This window comes from Malus domestica, chromosome 10, assembly GCF_042453785.1.
Source record: "Malus domestica chromosome 10, GDT2T_hap1".
In the NCBI taxonomy this organism is placed as follows: Eukaryota; Viridiplantae; Streptophyta; class Magnoliopsida; order Rosales; family Rosaceae; genus Malus; species Malus domestica.
The window spans coordinates 27,864,395-27,879,632 of NC_091670.1; positions in this window are offsets into that span (position 1 = coordinate 27,864,395).

Consider the following 15,238-nt stretch of genomic DNA (forward strand, 5'->3'; position numbering starts at 1 on the left):
ACGAAAATACTAAAGCACAAATGTAGTGATTTCACTATGACATGTAACCAGTCACCTTTTAATTCTTTGGCCAAATTTTCAAAGAATGACAAATATATCAATCACATATTGGATGAAGAAAAACAAATTTCCTCTTAGATAAAATTAAACAACAACTAGGTTGTTTTCTTTATTTAATTACCAAATACTAATCGTTTAGAAAGCATAAAAACCAAAGCATCCCTAACCCACCCCCTTTATAAAATTGTAAGAGTCATATGATTCATGCTTCCTCCACCATCATTTTTCACATTTTGTACACTATTATTTGTTTGTTCACCCAATATATAGGTTTAATATTATTATTGTTATAAACATTGTATTTAAGTGTGATTCTGTAAATGATACTAGTTATTCTTCCCTATTAGGACTTGTATTCCTTGGAGGAAAATGATTCTTCCCTCCCTTATTACTATAAATAAGGGCAATGCGTATGGAGAATAACACATCCTCTACACAACCCTACAAACGCACATCTCTCTACTTTCTCTCTCTGTCATGCCCACTTTCTCCCTTGTCATATTAAAATAAGCCACAACACGTTATCAGTATGGTCATACCACTGCGCTTAGGAATTGACGTGGAAGTTTTATGCATTAAACCAGTTCATCAATATCATCACGCAATCAGGTTCTTCCAAAGCAACAATTTTTATCTCGATATTTTTGCAACCTTAATAGCATGAACATAAACCATAATGCATAACCTAACATTACGTTTTTCGAATTTTAGATTCTACATAAATTGTGTATGTATTATATCCATAATTGTTGAATTATGTGAATTGCTATTGCCATGAATTGCATCAAATATCTATCCATGCATTGAATTATATGATGAATATGCATTGAATTATAATATGAAAATTTGAAAAAAAAAAAAAAAAATTAAAGCTAGGGTTTTTCAAGAAACCACATCTCGTCACCGCCACATCTTGAGCCGTTGGCTTCTAAGACGTGTTGTGTCGAGCCACCAACACCAGGCCTACAACCTATGTGGTTGAGCCGAGCTGCGAGACCACAAGTCAGAGCCATGGGCTCCTGGTTTGAAACCTAGCAAAACTCGATACCTTTAATGGCGTCTATACCATTGCAGGTGGGCCTGCAGCCTAACCTTGACCTTGGGTCATTCTCCTGATGTTTTGATGAATGTCCCCCACAAGTTTTGCAGGAGATTCCTTCGAATCTCATCAGATTTTTTTGAAATTCCGATTTGACTTTTTAGGGTTTTGGTTGAAACATTGAGATTTTCCTATCTCTGTTCATATTCGTGATCCCCATTGATTCACGAAATTGACCTGAGAATTTTTGTTCCATGACATGGCCGCCTGAAACGGCAGCTCCAATCTTCTTCCTCTCAGCCCAAAGCTAAAACCAATTATTGTTTTAGGCTTGTAGATTGCAGCCCACACTTGAACCATGTCACACCAGCCCATAGGGCTGTGGTGTCTCCGTGCACAAAACTGCATGAGATCCCAGCCTCTAGCTGGTGAGTCGGTGCACCTGCATCGTGACACACCTGATCACAATATTATGATGTTCCCATGTGTTGTGACGCATTGGATTGCATCCCCGGGAGTACTTGCGTTGTGAAGCAGCATATATGTGCTCTTTACGGGCCTTCTTGGATCTAGCCTAGAAATTTGGGCCTGCTTCTTTAACCTATCCTCTGGTCTTGGGCCTGTAGTCTAGCCGAGCCTAACCCTGCCAAATGTTTGGGCCTAGGTCGTACAATCTTAGTTTGCTCAACCCACCCGTGGGTTTTGGCCTATTATTTTGGGCCCTAAGCTTAATTGTTTATTTTTTAGACAATTTGGGTTTTATAATATTTTCACCCACACTTTAATATTGGCTAGAAGTCCAAATAATTAATTCAATTATAATTCTAGACCTGATTATCTATTTGCATATTTTCTTGTTGCATATTTCTGTATATATATTTGTGTTTGTTTGCAGGAAGATATGAACCTGAAGTTCATAATTCTTTCAAAACCTGAAGGTTCTAGAAACATGCCTTGTTTTAAAAAAACTTGAAGTTTTTCCTTAAAAACATCACCCATGAAAGCCTGAAGTTTTTTCATGTAAATTCAAACTGATCAATGTCTATTAGAACCTGAATGTTTTACTCCTATGTGAATCGATTGATTTTTCTTTATTACGCTAACCACATTCTTGTCCATTTATTTTGTGATAGAGACATGTCGAATTTGAACAAACTCAACTTCATTACTTTAGAGGTCTTTGGAAGAAACTACCTCAAGTAGGTCTAAGATGTGAAGCTCCACCTCATCACAAAGAATTTGCATCCCACCATTGAAGATGAGACGGACAATCCAGTTGTTGAAGCTGAGAAAGCCACTGCCATGATCTTCATCCGAAGACACATTCATGATGCACTGCAAACTGAGTACCTTGCTGAGGAAGATCCACAAGCATTTTGGGTCGCTTGGGCTGATCGTTTCGATCACCAAAAGGGCATATTCTTGCCTGAAGCAAGACATGACTGGCAGCATCTGCGCTTCCAAGACTTTAAGTCTGTGAATGAATATAATTATGAAGTTTGTCGAGTTCGATCACTTCTCAAGTTCTGTAATGAGAACTTGACTGAAGAGGATCTTATAGAGAATACCTATTCGACCTTCTCTGCGACCAATATTGTCTAATATAGGGCTCAGAAGTTCTTAAAGTTTTCGGATTTGCTCTGTTTTACTTCTCGCTAAAAAACATAATCAACTGTTGATGAAGAATCATTAAGCTCGATCTACTGGGGCAACTGATGTGCTTAATGTGGATGCAAATTTCTTCTTCCTTGTTCATGGACAAAATTGCACCTACAAAATAAACAACACCTTAGGTCAAGGCCAAGAGCCTTACGCGCCCATGATGAATTGGGGGGGGGGCTTTGGCCGAAGAACCTTTGATGCAAAAGTTAGAATTTTGAGGGAAAAGTGTTTGGAGAATGAGAATTTAGTAAGAGTGTAGAACTTAGATTTTGCAGAGAATGAAAGTGTTTATATAGGGGTGTGGCTGGCCCATTTGGGAAGAGATGGACCAGCCACTTGGATGGTTTTTTTTTGGTAATTAGTAAATTAATTGAATAATAAATCAATTAATTAGCTAATTAATGTAATTAAAAAGGAATGATTTGGGGGCTACCTTGTGGAGAATATTTGATGAGGATGGATGAAATAGGTTTTGAATAAATACATATTTTGGGCACTTTTGACTTGATTGAGGGATGGTTGTTCATTGCTCGTGCGTAAGAGTTCTGGTGTTTCTCGAGGGTAGTTTTGTCATGTTTTACCCTAGAATCCACGTGTCACCTCTATATTCTTCTTGATTATTTTTGGCACCACAAATGCCCTACACCTGTTGAACTGTTCGTAGGAAAGGGCAGCAGGTGTAAAGATCTTCTTGCTTTAGGAAACGTGGATTGTTTCCTATTTTGATGTAGATTCCATTTTTAATTGGAAATTAGATCCTTCTAGGAAAAGGAAATAAATTTCTCTCAAAGCCTATTTAAGTCCACCTTAAGTGGATTATTAAATCAACTTTAGAGAGTGTTTTATTCTACCCTGCAAGAGAGAAAGAGCTTAGAAGATATTTGTTCCCCCTCCTCTAGCAATCTTCTACATCTTTCCCATGAAAAGGATCGTCTTTCGTTGCTTGCTTTGTCTTCACTACGCCGTACCAAGGTAAGAAAATTTTAACTTTTCCTTGTCTTCTTCTTAGAAAGTGCTGTCGCGAGGCATTTGTTGGGGTAATGCGGCATGTCAGCTGGCAGGGGCCAGGAGTCGACTTGGCATGGGCCGATGAGGTGTTATGGTAGGGACCACTGCTAGGGTTGCTCGGCTTGGCTAGAACCAAAGGTAGCTTGTGCCGTTGGGGCTGCGGATTGAGGCGCTGAGGCACAGTGCTAGGCGAGCCGTATGGCTCATGTCCTTTGGATTCTTAGACCTGATGCGGGCTAGGCCGGTGATTGAGAGAAATGAGGAGGTCGCGGACCTCATTGCTACTAGAATGCAGGGCATGTAGACCTCTTGCCTACTGGTCCGAGAGAAAAAATAAGGGGAAAGTTAGTATGGGTTGAGCTCCCCTACTGAGTACCATGAATGAAGTTAACTGTTTAGTCATCTTTGCTAGGAGAAAGGTGGGATGCTCCCGAGAGAGGATGTAAAGAGGATCAAGGCGGATGCATTGGCTCATTTGATCGCTATCATGGAGCCTACTATGAATGAAGGTGGAAATAAGAGATCTTCCCCGCTTGCTTAAGAGATGCCGGTTAAGAAAAAATTGAAGACTTTTTCCGTTACTTGTGAAGGTCCGCCTGTTGCCGAGATGCCTGTGATTGACATGACTTCTTCCAATGGGAAGAAAAATAAGGCTGCTAGATTTAAGCCTGTGGCACCTGCCATGTCGAGAATGGCTAATACGATTGCTGATATGATTGCTCAGTGTAGAGGTCTTGTCGTGCTCCTAGTGTTGAAGTCTGTACCAAGATGTTTGTTAGGAGCTAAGTTCGGTTCACCTTTGGAGAGGCTTGCTATTATGAAGATCGATAAGGTGGACTCTGTTGCTAAAGTAGCACTTATGCCCACTCCCCCTAATGTTGAGACTGATTCACCTGCAGGGAAGAAGGAGACTGTTCGCATGGGCAGCTCTGAGAAATCCATTGAGTCTGCTTCTAGGGACGCTACCAAGATCTACGCCTTTTTGAAACCAAATCTGTTTGAAAACATGGACGTTTGTGCCAAATTTGTTGATAGCACTAGAGGGGTTGCTTGCCCAAGTTCCTTTGCGAAGCATACGATCGAGTATAGGAAGACTGCCATACTTGCCATAATGCAGAAGATGACTATTCTGGCAGCTGAGTCTATGCTTCTTAACCAAAAGGATACCAAGGTTACCAAGGAGGTGGCAATGGCTATGGCAGTCGAAGCTTATTCTTCTGCTGAGAAGATCAAGAGGTTAGAATATGAGTTTGTCGCTTTGAAGAGGTCTAATATTTATGCCCCCACTTCTTTGCAGCTTAAGATCGCTCACCAAGAGATCGTTGACTTGAAGACTAGGCTTGACGCGATCTAACTTAAGTATGAAAGTGCATAGAAGGAGATTGAATGTCACATACCTCAGATTCAAGATCTTGAGCGTGCCATTTCTAAGCTTCGTTTGGCTGCTTATGCAAATGATAAAGAGTTGATTGCTACTTATAACCAAGTAATCCATTTCAAGAAGATTGTTAATAAGCTTAAACCCCAAGTGTTAGAACTTCAAGGTGCATTAAAGATTAACGAAAGTTTGAAGAAAGAAATGGATGAGCTACAGTGCATCCGTGTTAGTCTACTTGAGGGGATCGGGCAGCTGAAAGGTGAGAATACTGGGCTCGATGCTCTGCTTGTTTAGAGTCAGGCCGATTTCTACAAGTTGGGTTATGTAGATCATCTCTTTGGTAGGCCGTCTGACTTCAAGTTTGCTGGGAGAGACTTCAAAACCTTCTTTATTTCTCCGGAAGACTTGCTTGCCTTTACTTTTGAGGCTTCTATTGGTGAAGTAGTCGGAGATGTTGGTGCTTAGGTTGGAATAGCCGGGGGTGAAAAGCCAAATGGTGTCGCTGCTGTGAATGTCGCGACTGTTGAAGGCGCGGTGACTGAGTAGTTGTGGAATGTCCAAGCTGTTGAAGAGTAGTTTTCTAGATAATCTTTAGGATTTTCTTTGTTTCCCTCATTGCTTTTTGCTTTGCTTGAACTCATTCGGTCTTTGTTAATTGTTTATAAATTTTGCTAGAAAATTTAATAGACTTGCTTTCTTCGCTTTTCTCCATCTTCGCTTCTTTTGTTCATGCCCTAACCTTTAGACTTTATAAACTAGTGGCAGGCGTGCTACTTTTCTATAAGTAGACAGGCCGCGTAGCTGATGCAGCCGTATGTGTTGGTGTGGAACTTTGCAAAGTTTGTTAGCCATAGGGTCGGTAGCCAGACTTCTTACTTACAGAAGCAGACAAGTTCGCGTGATCACTAGGCTGTTAACCTTGGCTTTCTCCAATTCTGTAGGTTGAGTAGTAAGTATCACAACACTTTAGGACTTGGTGTAGGTCATTCCGCGCTTGGCAGAGGTGAAGCTTATTGACTACGTAGCATGTCAGCAGTGAATAAAGCTTCGTATATGCACATTAGCTTGTTTAACATTTCATAAGAATGTGCGGTTGTATAAGTCTAGCGTGGCTTTATTGCTCGAAGGGCAAGCCAAAGGCAGTCTTCTGGAAATCGTAAGCTACCTTAGTGCACTCGATAGCAGCTTTAAGTTCCAGGGTAGCTGTCTGTAGGGCATACTGTGTAATGTGCCCCCTTCATCTCTAGGGCCCGAATCATCGCAGATTAGGCCAAGAAACCCAAAATTCTTCAGCTAGATAAGCCTTGAAAAAGGCCATTGTGGCTACTTTTAGGAATCCTAGTGCAAGTTATCGTGCACCTAGTTATACTAGGGCAACCCAGCTTATCCATGTCTGAATATTTGAAGTGTAAGTTTATCCTCCCATCTTGGAGAGCAGACCCATATGGGTGTCGGGGATATTAATTTACCCTCTCGCATTAGAGAACAATTAGTTTACCTTCTTGCATTGGAGAGCATGGTTGGTCTCTCGAGGGGGGAGAATGCGCAATTCTTGCGATGAGTCACTAAGAAGGGCGCGGTCTTCTTTTGAAGTGCAGTAGTGATTAGTTGTTGTAAGCATGCAACCAAGGTAAGTTGTAGTTACTTCTGAATTCCTCATTGAAAAAAGAGTGAAACGAACGAAAACTTAGCCGTAAGGTAGAAACTGCATAATAACTGGATAGTTCTCGGCTTGTGAGGTGGTGTCCGTCGAGCTACTTGAGTCTTTGGGCTTTGATGTAGTGGTAGGCCACACATGGCACTTCCTTAGATTGTAGGCGTTCCATTGTTTTTCAATCTCTTTGTCGTTCAGGGTGGCCAATGTGTGATTACCCTTGCCGCCCACTATGCTGATCTTGTACGGACCTTCCCAGATGGGGTCCATCTTTTTGGAGCCTTCTCTGTGGGCAGTGTGATGAAGGCTTTTCTTAGGACTTTATCTCTGGGCTGGAATGATTGGATTTTACCTCTTTTGTTGTAGTTGGGGATGAGCTGCTGCTGGTAGGCTGTGATGCGAGTGATGGGCTGCACACGCTTCTCCTCTACCAGATATATGCTTATGGCCATCTCTTTACTGTTATGCTTAATGCTTGGCAGTAGAGTGATAATACTTGGCATGATAACATCGAGAGGAATGATTGCTTCTGAACTAAATGCAAAGAGAAATGAGTCACACCGATTGCTCGTCTTTTAGTGGTACGATATGCCCATAGACATCCGGGGAGTTCGTCTAGCCATTTTCCCTTCTTGTCGGAGAAGGATTTCTTGAGGTAGTTGAAGATCGTCTTGTTGGATGCTTTGACCTGCCCATTGCCTTGAGGATACTTGGCGTGGACATGTGCTGCTTAATGCCATACTTTTGGAAGAACTTCACCATATATTTGCCCAAGAACTGTGGGCCGTTGTCGGTGACGATGGATTGAGGGATGCCAAATCGACCGATGATGTTCCTCCATATGAAGCGCTCTATGTCCATCTGAGTCGTGGTCGTCATGGGCTTTACTTCTACTCATTTGGTGAAGTAATCGGTTGCCACGATCATCATACATCTGCCCCCAGTAGCAGGTGGCATAGGTCCTACTAGGTCGATTGCCCACTGCATGAACAACCAATGACTCGTCTACGGGTGTAGTTTTTTAGCAGGCAGTACTGGTACCGGCTTGTAATGTTGGCAATTGTTGCACTTTTGTACTAACTCTTTAGCATCTTGATGCATAGTAGGCCAATAATAGCTTGCGTTAAGAGCCTTTTGTGCTTAGGATCGGCCTCCAGAGTGATTTCCATACACGCCTTCGTGAATTGAGCTTAGAACCTTCAAGTCATCAGGAGGTGCTAGGCAGCGGAGATGTGGTCCGGTGTAAGATCTTCGGATGAGAATACTGTTCCACATGTAGTAGCATGTTGCCTTTATTTGGAGCTTTCTAGACTCCAACATTTCCGTGGGAAGTGTGCCGTTGACTATGTAGTCTATAATAGAACTTTGCCAATTAAGAGTTGTATTAGTATGTGACACCTCAGTTTTTGGCTCTGCCTCTATGCTTGGCTTGTCTAGATACTCCACCAGAATAGAGCGTTTGAGTTGGTGGTCGAGGGTGGAGCCTAGGTTGGCTAACGCATCCGCGTGGGTGTTGTCTGCCCGCGGAACTTGAGTGAGAGTGTAAGTCTGAAATGCCTCAAGTTGCTTACGTACATTCTCTTAAGTATTACGTCATCCTTAGATTTTTTTCCGTGTACTCCCTAGTAGTTTGGATGATGATTAGCTGGGAATCGGAATGAATTGCGAACTTCTTCACCACCAAGTCTTTTGCCATTCGAAGGCCTGCTAGTAGAGCATCGTCTCTACTTCATTGTTGGATGCTTTGAAGCCAAGAGTGATCGCCTGCACAAGCATTGAACTGTCTGGGGTGACAAAGACCACGCTTGCTCCCGAGTCTTTGTAGTTAGATGTGCCATCGACATGCAAATGCCAAAAGTCTTCGTTGGGGGGAGGAGGTGTGGCTAAAGTGTGCTCGGCTGCCTTCGGAGGGTGTCATTGGGTCGCTATGTTGTGTCACCTAGGCTAGGCATAAAGGTGTGGTAGGGAGTTGTGGTGTTGGGGCCATGTTACACGTAGTAGGAAATGCTCAACTGCCGGTATTGGACCACTCTAGAGTTGAATTATGAAGCAAAGGTTGATTGGGGCCATGTGACGCGCAGCAGAAGGTGGTGCTCAACTGCCAATACATGTTGCTTCTATGTAGAATCTTTTGGGGTGACGAGGAGAAAACTTGCTTTCGAGTGTGTCTTTCTTGTGTTCATCTGCCTTTGGCATGCCTTTATCGTTGCGCTTCTGGATTGGGCAGAATAATGAATCATGAGGATAACTACATGCGTCTGAAGGTAAAACTTGAGCTTCCGAGGTGCAACAACTATCACCAAAGTTAGCTTTTGAATTTCTGGCAGCTGGTTTCCGCATTGAGGAGAGTTTTTGAACTGTGGAATACAGGTAGTTGGGCCCTCAACTCTTCTCATACAAGGGTTGAGCTTATTACTGCTTCAGATGCGGTTGTTTGTCTAGTCAGACCTTAAATTTCCTTCAAAGTAATGAGGGACTTCATATTTAAGATCGCTCGAATTTGCCTTGAATATGCATCGGCGAACCTCGTTGCAAAGTGCATGCTTCTCTACCAGAGTGAAAGAGTCTGCCAGAGTTAGATCTTCTTTCATGATTAACTCTCCAAACAGCGGGTGGTTTGCTGGGAGTCTTTTTTGGAAGGCTGATTTAGCTATCGAGTCATTGCATCTGACTATCTTTGCTTTCTCTAATTTGAACCTTGTCACATAGTTACGAAGTGACTCATTTGGGTTATTCTTGATGTTGAACAAGTGGTAAGACGTTTCCTTAATCAATGATAGGATGAATATTCTTTGGTGAAAACCAAAGAAAATTCGTCGAAACTCCGTATGGATTGTGGCGGCAGGGTGTAGAACTAATCTTGTGCCTCACCTTATAGAGTGGTGGCGAATATCTTGCACATGAGATCGTCGTCATTCCGTTAAAGGACCATCGTGCTTCGGTAATGCTTCAAATGCCTCTCTGGATCTCTATCTCATTTGAAAGATGTGAAATGTGGCATGCTAAACTTGTGTGGAAACTTTGCCCGCTCAATCTCGTTTGTGAAGGGTGACCTGCTCATGTTGGTCATGTCCCGTCGAAGTGCTTCATCAACTACTTCATTGTGTTGGAAATCACGTAATTGCTCATTTTTTAGTCTTTCTACCTCTTCCTGAATTTGCCTTTGTTGGGGTAGTGGAGCTCTCGGCTACCCCCAGTCTTGACCTGCTGGTCTAGGCTGCTCTTTTACGTGCTCAGCTTGTCTATGTCGTTGAAGCAGTGCATGTGGTCTATTTCTGGCAAGCAAGGGAATTCTTCACAGGTTACCGATTGAACTTGAGCCGGATTGAGTGACTGATTCTCTCTGTCTGTCGTACTGCCTACTCTGATATGTGGTGGATGATACTTCTTGCGGGCTTAGTCGTGGCTGGTCTGCTGCTTGCTGGGACGCTGCTGGAAAGGTTCTTCGTTTGCACTTGTTCTACTTCGGGACACCTTGTGTGGGACATGTTGCATCTCAGTGTGCTGTAAGAGCTGATTCACCAATGCCGTCTATTGTGCGAGGGTGCTCGTCAACTCTATGACATGTCGAGACAAGTGTTGTTCTCTATTTGGGTTGGAAGAGCTTGGACGGAATACGTCTCATTGAGTAGTGGAAGTGTTGTAGACTCTGGGCATGAGATTTGAATTGGGAAATGTCAAATCTGCAGAGAAAAGTGGTGAAAATACCCTTGGTTCAATCTTAAGCCTAGAAATTTGAAACCGGGATGGTTAAACTAATATTGGACAGATTTTGGCTGCTTGGAAGGCCACGGGAGCATGCTGGGCTACGGGGAGCAGACTGGGCCGTGGGAACAGGCTGGGTTGCAGGAGTAGGTTGGGCCATGGAAGTGGGTTGCTCAGCGTGTGGTGCACGTGGGTGCGAGGCTAGGCCTCGGCTTGGCAATGTGTTAGGTTCACGTTAGGCTTGGGCCCTCAAAGGTTGAAGTGGCACGGCTTGGGCCATGGCCTTGGCATCATGGGTTTTACTGAGGGTGGCCACCATGGTGCCTCGTGGGGGTGGTGCTGCTTCATTCATTGTTGTGTTAAGCTTTGTAGATCGTCGAGGTCCTAATTCTTGAACGTTGGAATTTCCGTTCGTTGAGGTTTTCGAATCTCTTGCCATTCTACTTTTCTTTTACATTTTATTGAAGAATTTTTAGAAATAAAAATTCCAAGAATAAGAACGTACGAAAAATCTACAAATGAACAAGAAAACGAAAAACCTTGGATGCGGGAGTCTTCTACAAGTGTGTGACTCAACTCTCAATGAAAGCACCAATTTGTGGATGCAAATTTCTTCCTCCTTGTTCTTGGACAAAATTGCACCTACAAAACAAGCAACACCTTAGGTCAAGGCTAGGAGCCTCACGCGCCCACGATGAATGAGAGGGGGGGCTTTGGCCGAAGAACCTCCGATGCCAAAGTTAGAATTTTGAGGGAAAAGTGTTTGGAGAATTTAGAGAATTTAGAGAATTTAGTAAAAGTGTAGAACTTAGGTTTTGGAGAGAATGAAGATGTTTATATAGGGGTGTGGCTAGCCCCTTTTGGAGGAGATGGACAAGCCACTATGATGGTTTTTTGGGTGAGATTTATGATTTGTAGCTAATTAGTAAATTAATTGAATAATATATCAATTAATTAGTTAATTAAAATAATTAAAAATGAATGATTTGGGGGTTACCTTGTGGTGAATATTTGATAGGGATGGATGAAATAGGTTTTGAATAAATACCTATTTTGGGTACTTTTGACTTGATTGAGGGATAGTTGTCCACTGCTCTCGCGTAGGAGTTCCGGTATTTCTCAAGGGTAGTTTTGTTCTTTTTACCCTAGAATCCACGTGTCACCTCTATATTCTTCTTGATTATTTTTGGCTCCACACCTGAAGCACACTATAGCACAAACTAGAGCCCAAAATGCCAATATAGGCGTGGTAGGGGCAGCCATAAGCCACCTTGTCAAGGTCAATAGAGCCAAGGCCCATCTAAGGGAGGAAACTGAGTCCAGAAGCGCCCAACCCTCGCTCCAAAGGCCCTAAACTTCAAGAATAAGGGGAAAGCACCTGACACCATGGATGCGGACATGTGTTATCGCTGTGGTTCAAAGGATCATTGGTCTTGTGTTTACCGTGCTCCCTAGAAGGTTGTAGTTGAATATCATTCTTGTCGTAAGAAGTTTGAATCCAACTTTATGCAAGTGCATGAACCAGAGAGTACTAAGATGGAGGTTTTTGATTTTCAGGAGGCTATTACCCCTATGGAAGATTAGAATCTTAGACATGAACTATTTTTAGTTGCATTTTTAGAACAATGAGGCCGAATTCCACCTAGTGGCCGAACCCTCATCTTTGTTTTTGGTTTAAGTTTGAACATTTTTTCTTTATGTTTGGATTATTTGTTGGTGATTTATTTTTGGATATGAAGTTTAATTTTTAATTTTTTTTAATTACCATCCTTGAATACTTAAATTATTTTGAATGGATATTTGTTTTTAGAATTTTTATTCATGTGACCGATTCAAATTAATTTTATTCTAGGTATGACTAGTGGAAAAGTTAGTTGTCTGGCAGATCGTGCAAGCACACACACCATTTTGCATGAACGTATATATTTCACTAACTTCGTACCTAAGAATGCACTTCTAACAACCTTCTCAGGCCCATCTAACCTGATCGAAGGATACGGTAAGGCATGTATAATGTTGTCTAATGATACAAGCTTGACCATTGAATAAGCACTTTATTCTCCACGTTCCGGAAGAATGTTGTTGAGTTTCAAGGACATTAGAAATAATAATTACCGCGTTGAAACCTATGTAGAAAATGGAGTTCAATTTCTGCGCATCACTTCCTACGAATATGGACAAAAGCATATTCTAGAGAAAATGTAGCGTATCCCATGTGGTCTGTATACTACAACCATATGCCCTATAGAAAGCCACTATATGGCCAGCCCTACCTTAAGGACCACGCATGAAATTACATTTTGGCATGATCGTTTGGGACACCCTGGATGAATAGCGATGTATCGTATCCTCAAATCTTCACACAGGCATCCACTAACTCAAAGTTTAGGTTCGATTCAAGGAATTGCATGTCAAACCTGCTCCATGGGAAAGCTTTTTATTAAGCCTTCTTATGACAAGATTCATTCGAATCCTCTTGTTTCTCTACAAAGGATTCAGAGGGTATATTTGTGGACTGATTCACCCTCCTTGCAGACCATTTAGATATTTTACGGTTTTGGTTGACATTTTCACATGTTGGTCACATGTTTGCTTGTTATCCATAAGGAACGCTGCATTCTTTAAACTGTTGGCTCAAGTTATCAAGCTTAGGGCTCACCACCCTGATTATCCGATCAAATCTATTCGATTGGATAATGATGGAGAATTCACATCTAAAGCGTGGCAGGTCCAAGTACATTAGCAGCTACCCAATCCTCTATCCCTACACAAAAGCGTGGCAGACTACTTGGTTCAAATGATTCACACCCCTAGAAGAGAAAACCCGCGGCACATACCCCTAAGCCTACCATGAATCCAGCTATCGCCTACTCATTTTATCCAACTCATAAGGAAATTCTAGATTACAAAAGTGTCCTTGAAAAGATGAATCCACCTTCCAAGAATTGAGAGATTTCAATCCATTATGCTAGCTTTGATGATGTTTGGTGTAGAAATGAGATGATCATTGACGATGCATTAACATATACAGTAACTACTGAGATCATGTTGAGTGATGACATTGAACCCTGGTTCCGTTGATGAATGTCGATGTAGAATTAATTGGTCAAACTGGAAACAAGCAATCCAAGTCTCATGTTGAGCGATGACATTGAACCCTGGTTCTGTTAATGTAAAACTGATTGGTCAAATTGAAAACAAGCAATCCAAGTCGAACTCAATTCACTTGCGAAACGTAAGGTGTTTGGACTTGTAGCTCCTACTTCTCCACATGTGAAGCCCGTTGGTTATAAGTAGGTTTTCGTTCAGAAACATAATGAGAATAACAAAATTGTGTGTTACAAAGCTCATCTTGTTGTGCAAGGCTTCTTATAATGCCCCGGGATTGATTATGATAAAACTTATTCACCCATTATGGATGTGAATACTTTTTGCTACCTTATGAGTTTGGTAGTTTTCGAAAAATTGTGTATGCTGCTGATGGACGTAGAAATTGCATATCTCTATAAGGATCTTGATAAAGAAATTTATATGAAAGTTCCTGAATGACTTAAATTGACTGGATCAAATATTTCCAAACCTCAGAACACGTTCTCAATTCGACTAAGACATCCACTATACGGTTTGAAGAAATCCAGAAGAATGTGGTATATCTGTCTGAGTGAGTATTTGACTAGTCAGGGATATGTGAACAATGAACTATACCCTTACGTGTTCATTAAGAAGTCACATTCTGGTTTTGCGATTGTTGCAGTTTATGTTGATGACATGAACCTCATTGGAACTCCTGAAGAGCTCAAGAGAACTACCGCACACCTGAAGTCAGAATTTGAGATGAAATATATAAAAAAGACTCGATACTATCTCGGTTTCGAGATAGAGCACCGTTCAGATGAAATCTTAGTACATCAATCGAATTACACCCAGAAGGTGTTGCGCCGCTTTAACGAGGATAAAGTGAAGCATTTGACTACTTCTATAGTTGTTCGATTACTAGATGCAAAACGAGGTCCCTTTTGTCTGAATGAGGATGATAAAGAGATTTTGGAGCCCGAAGTTCCTTATGTAAGTGCGATAAGCGCTTTATTGTACTTAGCTAAATGCATTAGACCCGACATCTCCTTTGTTGTTAATCTTTTGGTAAGATACAGTAATGCACCGACATGTAGACATTAGACTGGTATTAAAGACATATTCCGTTGCCTTAAGGGTACTACGGATCTGGGCCTATTCAAAGTCTATGGATCCTCAAGTGATGCCGCACCCCTTAACTCGAGTTGATTCCCGCCTTGTTGGTTTTGCTGACGCATGTTACTTATCTAACCCGCACAAAACGTGTTCTCAAACGGGTTATGTCTTTACCGTTGGAGGCACCGCAATATCTTGGAGGTCAACTAAACAGACCTTAGTTGCCACTTCGTTTAACTATGCAAAAATTCTTGCCTTACACGAAGCAACTTAGGAATGCTTTTGGCTGAGAGCAGTTGTGGGCCATATTTGAAGCTCCTACGATCTTTACCTCGTCGTTGATGTTCTGACGACGATCTTTGAAGACAACGTAACATGCATCGAACAACACATTGCTTCGAAGTTCTTCTTCTCACATTAACAGCAAGAGCATCAGAATATTGAAGTCACGCAAATTCGTTCATAAGATAATCTGGCCAACCTCTTCACCAAATCACTACCGAAGGCGACATTTCAGAAGCTTGTTCAAGGAATAAATATGCGT